At 43.0% G+C, this 8,165-nt stretch overlaps 1 protein-coding gene across 1 annotated transcript in view; it reads left to right on the top strand.

The window, feature by feature from the left end:
• Window positions 1-8,165, top strand: part of GPR161 (G protein-coupled receptor 161) — a 55,381-nt gene that overhangs the window by 893 nt on the left and 46,323 nt on the right. The gene's annotated exons all lie outside the window — the stretch shown is intronic.

Here is an 8,165-nt window from a genome sequence, read left to right as displayed (position 1 = left end):
GGAGGTAGGGAGTTATCTTCCTCGCGCACGCCGCTTTGCTTCGAGGATCCGGGGCTCTTTGTGGGAAGACCTTGAAGGCGCGCCCCTCTCCTGCGGCCAGGAGCTTCTGAGAGGCCCTTCCCACTAGCCCGCCTGGCTTCTGCCTCGCTGCCGGAAGCCCCTTTCTCAGACCTCCGGAAAGGGAGGACATCGGTGCGGCCCCGTGCCCCCTGGGCCGAGGGGCTTGAAGGTCCCCTCCGGGACAGATGTGCGGGACGCAGCGGCCTCGACCCTTAGCCGAAATCCGTGAGGACCAGGTGAGCTGCATCCTCGGTCGGGGCTCTGGGCGCTGTCTCCCGAGCTGGACGGAAGGTGCGCCCAGAAGTCGCCCGGCCCACCTGGGCGCCGCCGGGTAGGCGTCTCTGCTCTTCAGGTCTGCCCACGGAGATTCGGTTAGTTTGGGGGTACTTGGCCCGCCTTCTGGGCCAGAGCTTAGCCCTGGTCCAAACCTTTTGACAAAGGTATGTGGGATAAGAATGTCTACTGAATAACTGATGTTCTGGGGTCTGCTCTCGTAACCACACAGCGGTGCGTTATCAGTTTATCGCACATCTCTGAGACTGGTTTTGTTTTTTTTTATTGTACTTTTCATCCGTTTGTCAGTGCTTTTAAGAGCCCTGAAAGCACCTCCTCCCTGTGAAGGTGGTGTGGTTTTGGAGGGAAATGACTTTGGTTCCTTGATGTTGAGATAATGATGGCATTAGTGTTTGAGGGGAGGCTCGTGGTGGTGGTGGTGGAGGGAGCATCACTGGCCCCCCTCCCCATCCAGCCAACAGTGACTCAGCCCAGCGTCTTTTCCACCTGTGACCTGGACCCAGAAATGAGCTTTGGAGAGCTGCTGCATCGAAAAGTATTAGATGGCTTTCCCTCATAATCCCTCGTGGCTACTGAGATGGGTGAGGAAAGGCATTTCCCAGGCCACCAGCAGAGAGAGGTGGTGGGAAGTACCTCAGATCGCACAACTCTCTTTAACTGGAATTCAGCCACCCATTTCAGTCACTTCTTCCACAGTGCCTCTCTTTTCCTGTCTTAGACTACACTCGTTTTATACTTCTAAGATGCTTCCAAGCACTTTAATACACACTTTTAAATTTCATTCATGTAACAGCCCTCTGAAGTGTTATTCGCAGCTTTTACAGGTGGGGAAACTGAGACTCAAGAAAAGTACTCTGCTCAGCAAGTAAGGAGCCAGGATTGTACTCAGGTCTTTTGACTTAGCAGTACTTTTCACATGGGCTCCAACACAGGTGGGTCCTTGAACTCAGGATTTTCCTTGCCCTACAACTTCACCACCTTGATGGGAAGAATAGGAACTCTTCACAAGGAGGCCTGCTTGGCATTTAGAAACTAAGTCCAAGCCTCAAGTAGTCAAATCATTTTCTTTATGTTGCAGCCCTGTGCAGGGGGAGTCAGAAATGAGGCCTGGCCATGTGTTTAGAGGGTTGGAGTTGTTGCTTGGGTTCTGTGAAAGACAGAATGGGGTGAACTGGAGCTGATGTAAATGCCACCCAAAGGAGGTACAGTTCTGTGATGTAAACTCTGCTGGGACTAGTCAGTAAGCCTGAGTGCAGAATGGCTATGTGGGGGCTGTGTGTAGAACATACCTTCTGTAAAGAGATAGCAGGTGTGACAAGGTTCTAGCACTTTGCTTAATCTGAAATGGGGGAGGCGGGCGGTGGAAAGTTGCAAATTTTTAAGGAAGAAAGCTCCATGTTTTTAAAATTGGCAACTAATTCAAAACAGTTTTCAAAATATGCTGGGCAACCAAATCATGTGTGTAGGCTCGTTGTAGCCTGCAGACTGCCAGCTTGCAACCTTAGGAAGTACTTGCTGTCATTCTGAGAAGCAATAAAGCATAACTGGAGGGCAGAAGTGATGTTTTCTTGCTGTTTTTCTTTGAGATCAACAAACATCAACAAAGTTGGAGGTAGTGCTACCTGGAATTTGGAGTAAGGATTGACTTTATGACTCAATACTTCATTCATTCAGCCAGTACTAGTACTGATCTCCTCTGTGATTTTAGTCCTGCACCAAGAGAATACTTTCAACTAGTTTTTGTTAACCAGTTTAACAAATCTGGAAATAGAGGTGAATATGAATGCATAATATATAGTTTATTGATATTATATTATAAAACACGATGAAGTACTATTTGCATTTCCAACTTTAGGACCAACCTTAGTATATTGGATATGCCTTTAAAAATACATAAATGGGGATCGTATATAATTATATGCTCCATGAGTTAATTTTTTGACTTAATAATCAGACTTGGATGTCTTCTAATGCCAATAACATAGATATACTTCATTCTTTTTAATGGCTACATAGTATTTTATAGTGTAGATTCACCAGAATTCATTTAAACATTTTCCTATTGAGGGGCTTTGAGATTTTTTTTCCAGCTTCATCTATTATCAATGCTATAGTAAACGTATTGAATGGTTTGCCTTGGAAATGAACAGAGATCATTCTGTCCTATGCAATATTGTTCTTTACAGCATCGGACTTTACTTCTATCACCAGTCACATCCACAACTGGGGTTGTTTTGCTTTGGCTGTGTCTCTTTACTTTCTGGAGTTATTTCTCCACTCTTCTCCAGTAGCATATTGGGTACCTACTGACCTGGGGAGTTCATCTTTCAGCATCATATCTTTTTGCCTTTTCATACTATTCATGGAGTTCTCAAGGCAAGAATACCGAACTGGTTTGCCATTTCAGTCCCTTCTCCAGTGGACCACATTTTGGTCTTCATGACCCAGATCTTCACATTACTAAAAGATCTTTGGGACCCAGATAACCACAATGGCATGATCACTCACCTAGCACCAGACATCCTGGGATGCAAAGTCAAGTGGGCCTAAGGAAGCATCATTAGGAACAAAGATAGTGGAATTCTGGTAGAGCTATTTCAAATCCTAAAAGATGATGGTATGAAAGTGCTGTATTTAATATGCCAGCAAAATTGGAAAACTCAGCAGTGGCCACAGGACTGCAAAAGGTCAGTTTTCATTCCAATCCTAAAGAAAGGCAATGTCAAAGAATGTTCAAACTATAGCACAGTTGCACTCATCGCACATGCTAGCAAAGTAATGCTCATAATTCTCCAAGCCAGACTTCAATGGTATGTGAACCAGGAACTTCCAGATGTTCAAGCTGGATTTAGAAAAGGCAGAGGAACCAGAGGTCAAATTGCCAACATCTGTTGGATCATAGAAAAAGCAAGAGAGTTCCAGAAAAGCATCTACTTCTGCTTTATTGACTATGCAAAAGCCTTTGACTGTGTGGGTCATGACAAACTGTGGAAAATTCTAAAAGACATGAGAATACCAGACCGCCCGACCTGCCTCCTGAGAAACCTGTATGCAGGTCAAGAAGCAACAGTTAGGACTGGACATGGAACAATAGACTGGTTCCAAATCAGGAAAGGAGTACATCAAGGTTGTATATTATCATCCTGCTTATTTAACTTCTGTGCAGAATACATCATGTGAAATGCTGGGTTGGATGAAGCACAAGCTGGAGTCAAGATGGCCAGAAGAAATATCAATAACCTCAGATATGCAAATGACACCACCTTTACGGCAGAAAGTGAAGAACTAAAGAGCCTCTTGATGAAAGTGAAAGAGGAGAGTGAAAAAGTTGGCTTAAAACTCAGCATTCAGAAACCTAAGATCATGGCATCCGGTCCCATCACTTCATGGCAAATAGGTGGGGAAACAAAGGAAACAGTGAGAGACTTTATTTTGGGGGGCTCCAAAATCACTGCAGATGGTGACTGCAGCCATGCAATTAAAAGACTCTCACTACTTGGAAGAAAAGCTATAACCAACCTATACAGTGTATTAAAATGCAGCGACATTACTTTGTCAACAAAGGTCTGTCTAGTCAAAGCTATAGTTTTTCAAGTAGTCATGTATGGATGTGAGAGTTGGACTATAAAGAAAGCTGAGTGCCAAAGAATTAATGCTTTTGAACTATGGTGCTGGCGAAGACCCTTGAGAGTCCCTTGGACTGCAAGGAGATCCAACCAGTCCATTCCAAAGGAGATCAGTCCTTGGAAGGACTGATGGTGAAGCTGAAACTCCAATACTTTGGCCACCTGATGCGGAGAGCTGACTCATTTGAAAAGACCCTGATGCTGGGAAAGACTGAAAGAAAAAGACGCGGGTGACAGATGATGAGATGGTTGGATGGCATCACTGTCTCGATGGACATGAGTTTGAGCAAGCTCCGAGGGCTGGTGATGGACAGGAAAGCCTGGCGTGCTGCAGTCCATGCGGTCGCAAAGAATCGGACACGACTGAGTGACTGAACTGATAGTGAACATGCTTATACATAAGTCTCTGTGTCTGTAGAGTATTTCTGGGTAAAAGTTATTCTTAGAAGTGAAGTTGTTGGGTCAAAGGAAATGTATATTTTAAACATTTATTTAAGCAGAATTCCTTTTGTTTATTGGGATCTGGGGATTATGCAGAAAAAGAGATTGAGTTTGTTTAATTACCTAGGTTTACTTGTTTGGAGATAGATGTATACATAAGGCGTAGGTAGTATTCAAAGGCTATAAATGGTAATACCTCCCTTCTACTCTAGCCTTATATTTTCCTTTTTTGGTACAACTAATTTTGCTACTTTTTTTGTGTTCTTCTACACACATGCATTTATAGGTAAATAAAATATTCAATTTTATTTTCAATTTTCTTCCCCTAAAAAAATTATTGTAGTAACATACTAAATACCCCATTCTGCTTATAGAATTTTAAAAATTTAATGTATATCTTGGAGACTATTCCATATCAAAGTTGTGTGCACTTTAAATGCTGATAGATTCTTCTAAGTCCACTCTTATAAAACACATTAATGGATTTATACTTCTTCAGATCCCTTAACAATTTTTCCATTGATTTGTTGGTGATTTCATCAATTTGTGAGGGTCTTTTAAATGTTAATCCTTTTCTTGTTAATAAATCAAGTATCTTGCCTTTTTTGTCTTCCCAGATTTGCTTATTGTACCTTTGGTTGTTTAGTGTTTATGAGTTAGAGTTCAGAGAAGGCAATGGCACCCCACTCCAGTGCTCTTGCCTGGAAAATCCCATGGACAGAGGAGGCTGGTGGGCTGCGGTCCCTGGCGTCGCTAAGAGTCGGATGCGACTGAGTGACTTCACTTTCACTCTTCACTTTCATGCAATGGAGAAGGAAATGGCAACCCCCTCCAGTGTTCTTGCCTGAAGAATCCCAGGGACGGGGGAGCCTGGTGGGCTGCTGTCTATGGGGTCGCATAGAGTTGGACACGACTGAAGCGACTTAGCAGCAGTAGCATGAGTTAGTGTTGGTTGCTCAGTCGTGTCTGACTCTTTGTCACCCTATGGACTGTAGCCGACCAGCCTCCTCTGTCCATGGGATTTTTCAGGCAAGAATACTGGAGTGGGTTGCCATTTCCTTCTCCAATGTTTATGTGGTTAAGTCTATAAGACTTTTCACCATTGCTTCAAGTTTTCTGTCATTTAGGAAGCCTTCTCCTATCTCAAAATTAATTTTTCCTAAATTCTCTCTTTCATCTCCATTTTTCTTTGCATTTTCCATCTAAAATTATTGAAAATTATTGTATCTTTTACTTTTCTTCAGTGTCTTTCCTTTCTGACACCAGGGAGGTCAAGGTTTGAATTTGAGATCAAGGTTAAAGATCAAGGTTTGCTGGTGAGCCTCTTTAGCTAATGTAGCATGTCTGTGAGAAACTCACGTCACCTCTTTGGGCCTTCCAGTCCATCATCTGTAAAATAACACATTAGAATGAGTTACTGCCAAAGCTTCTTTCAGCTCTCAAGTGTTGGAGATGAGTGAACCTGATCCCTTCTTGACACCTGTTACCACAACCTTGGTCCAAGCCTTTGTCTCTCACTAGGGATATAGCAGCAACCTCAGACTGCTGTCTCTGCCTCCATGCATGGGCCCTATAGTCCGTTCTTCACCCAGCAGCAGAATAACTCTTCTAAAACATGAATCAGATGCATCATTCCAGGGGCCTCTGTTCCCACATGGAATCTCGTCCACGCTCCTTACCACGACCCACAGTGCCCTGTGTAATCTGGCCCCTTGCCGTTTCCACAGTCCGCCTCCTCCCTCACTCCTCTCCAGCTTCCTTGCTAGTCTTCAAGCATTCCAAGCTCATTCTGACTCACTGCCTTTGCAAGGGCTCTTCCCGTGACCTGAAATTCCCTTCCATCATTTTTTGGTCTCTGCTCAAAACCTTAGCTCTTTGGACAGACTTTGCTGACTCCTCACTCCCAGCTCACCTACCGTGACTCCATTTTGTTTATCCTTATAGCACCCACCACTCTTTGGAATTATTTTGTGTATTTTTTTATATTTTTATTTATTTTATCAAGTTATTTTTTTTCTTTTCATATTTTTCCAGATTGATTGAGATATAATTGACATATAGCACAGTAGAGTTTAAGGTATACAGCATAATGATTTGACTTGCATGCGTCATGAAATGATTATCACAATAAGTTTAGTGAATGTCCATCATCTCATACAGATTCAAAATTAAAGAAATGGAACAATTGTTTTCCTTGTGCTGAGAACTCAGAATTTACTCTTGACAATTTTCATATAAAACATATGGCCATGTTAATTATACTTATTATGTTGGACATTACATCCCTAGTATTTATTAACATTATAACTGGGAATTTCTACTATTGATATTTGTTTGTTTGCTGTCTGTGTCCCCTGTTTGCTGAATGTAAGCTCCAGGAGAGGAGAGATTTTTGGCATCTTGCTGGGTGCTATGTGCAGCTGCAAAGTGGAGCTTAGCTCTCAATAGGCATACAGTAAATGGTTTTTCGAGGTGGCTGAGTGAGGAATGAGATGGGGAAGTTAGGATTGTCTCACAACAAGTGGTGGTGTGGTGAGGGAGGGAAGGGGCCTCCTCTGTTCCGCAGGGGCACCTGTCTCAGATACGGTCATCAGAAAAATATGTTCAGAAGGAATACCATTTTAAGCCATAATCTCAGTTTTAGCATTATGAGCTTAGTTTGCTGGGCTTTTAAGATCTTCACAACCAGAGATAATCACTATGGTGTGATCACTCTCCTAGAGCCAGACATCCTGGAATGTGAAGTCAAATGGGTCTTAGGAAGCATCACTATGAACAAAGCTAGTGGAGGTGATCGAATTCCAGTTGAACTGTTTCAAATCCTGAAAGATGATGCTGTGAAAGTGCTGCACTCAATATGCTAGCAAATTTGGAAAACTCAGCAGTGGCCACAGGACTGGAAAAGGTCAGTTTTCATTCCAGTCCCAAAGAAAGGCAATGCCAAAGAATGCTCAAACTACCACACAGTTGCACTCATCTCACATGCTAGCAAAGTAATGCTCAAAATTCTCCAAGCGAGGCTTCAGCAATACGTGCACCGTGAACTTCCAGGTGTTCAAGCTGGTTTTAGAAAAGGCAGAGGAACCAGAGATTGAATTGCCAACGAAAAGGAAAGATATAAACATCTGAATGCAGAGTTCCAAAGAATAGCAAGAAGAGATAAGACAGCCTTCTTCAGCGATCAATGCAAAGAAATAGAGGAAAACAACAGAATGGGAAAGACTAGGGATCTCTTCAAGACAATCAGAGATACCAAGGGAACATTTCATGCAAAGATGGGCTTGATAAAGGACAGAAATGGTATGGACCTAACAGAAGCAGAAGATATTAAGAAGAGATGGCAAGAATACACAGAAGAACTGTACAAAAAAGATCTTCACGACCCAGATAATCACCATGGTGTGATCACTGACCTAGAGCCAGACATCCTGGAATGTGAAGTCAAGTGGGCCTTAGAAAGCATCACTACAAACAAAGCCAGTGGAGGTGATCGAATTCTGGTTGAGCTATTCCAAATCCTGAAAGCTGATGCTGTGAAAGTGCTACACTCAATATGCCAGCAAATTTGGAAAACTCAGCAGTGGCCACAGGACTGGAAAAGGTCAGTTTTCATTCCAATCCCAAAGAAAGGCAATGCCAAAGAATGCTCAAACTACCGCACAATTGCACTCATCTCACACGCTAGTAAAGTAATGCTCAAAATTCTCCAAGCCAGGCTTCAGCAATATGTGAACTGTGAACCTG

Source organism: Bison bison, unplaced genomic scaffold (genome assembly GCF_000754665.1).
Source record: "Bison bison bison isolate TAMUID 2011002044 unplaced genomic scaffold, Bison_UMD1.0 scf7180017864229, whole genome shotgun sequence".
Classification (NCBI taxonomy): Eukaryota; Metazoa; Chordata; class Mammalia; order Artiodactyla; family Bovidae; genus Bison; species Bison bison.
Note: the sequence above shows the minus strand (reverse complement) of the source record. Positions and strands in the feature narration are given on the sequence as shown.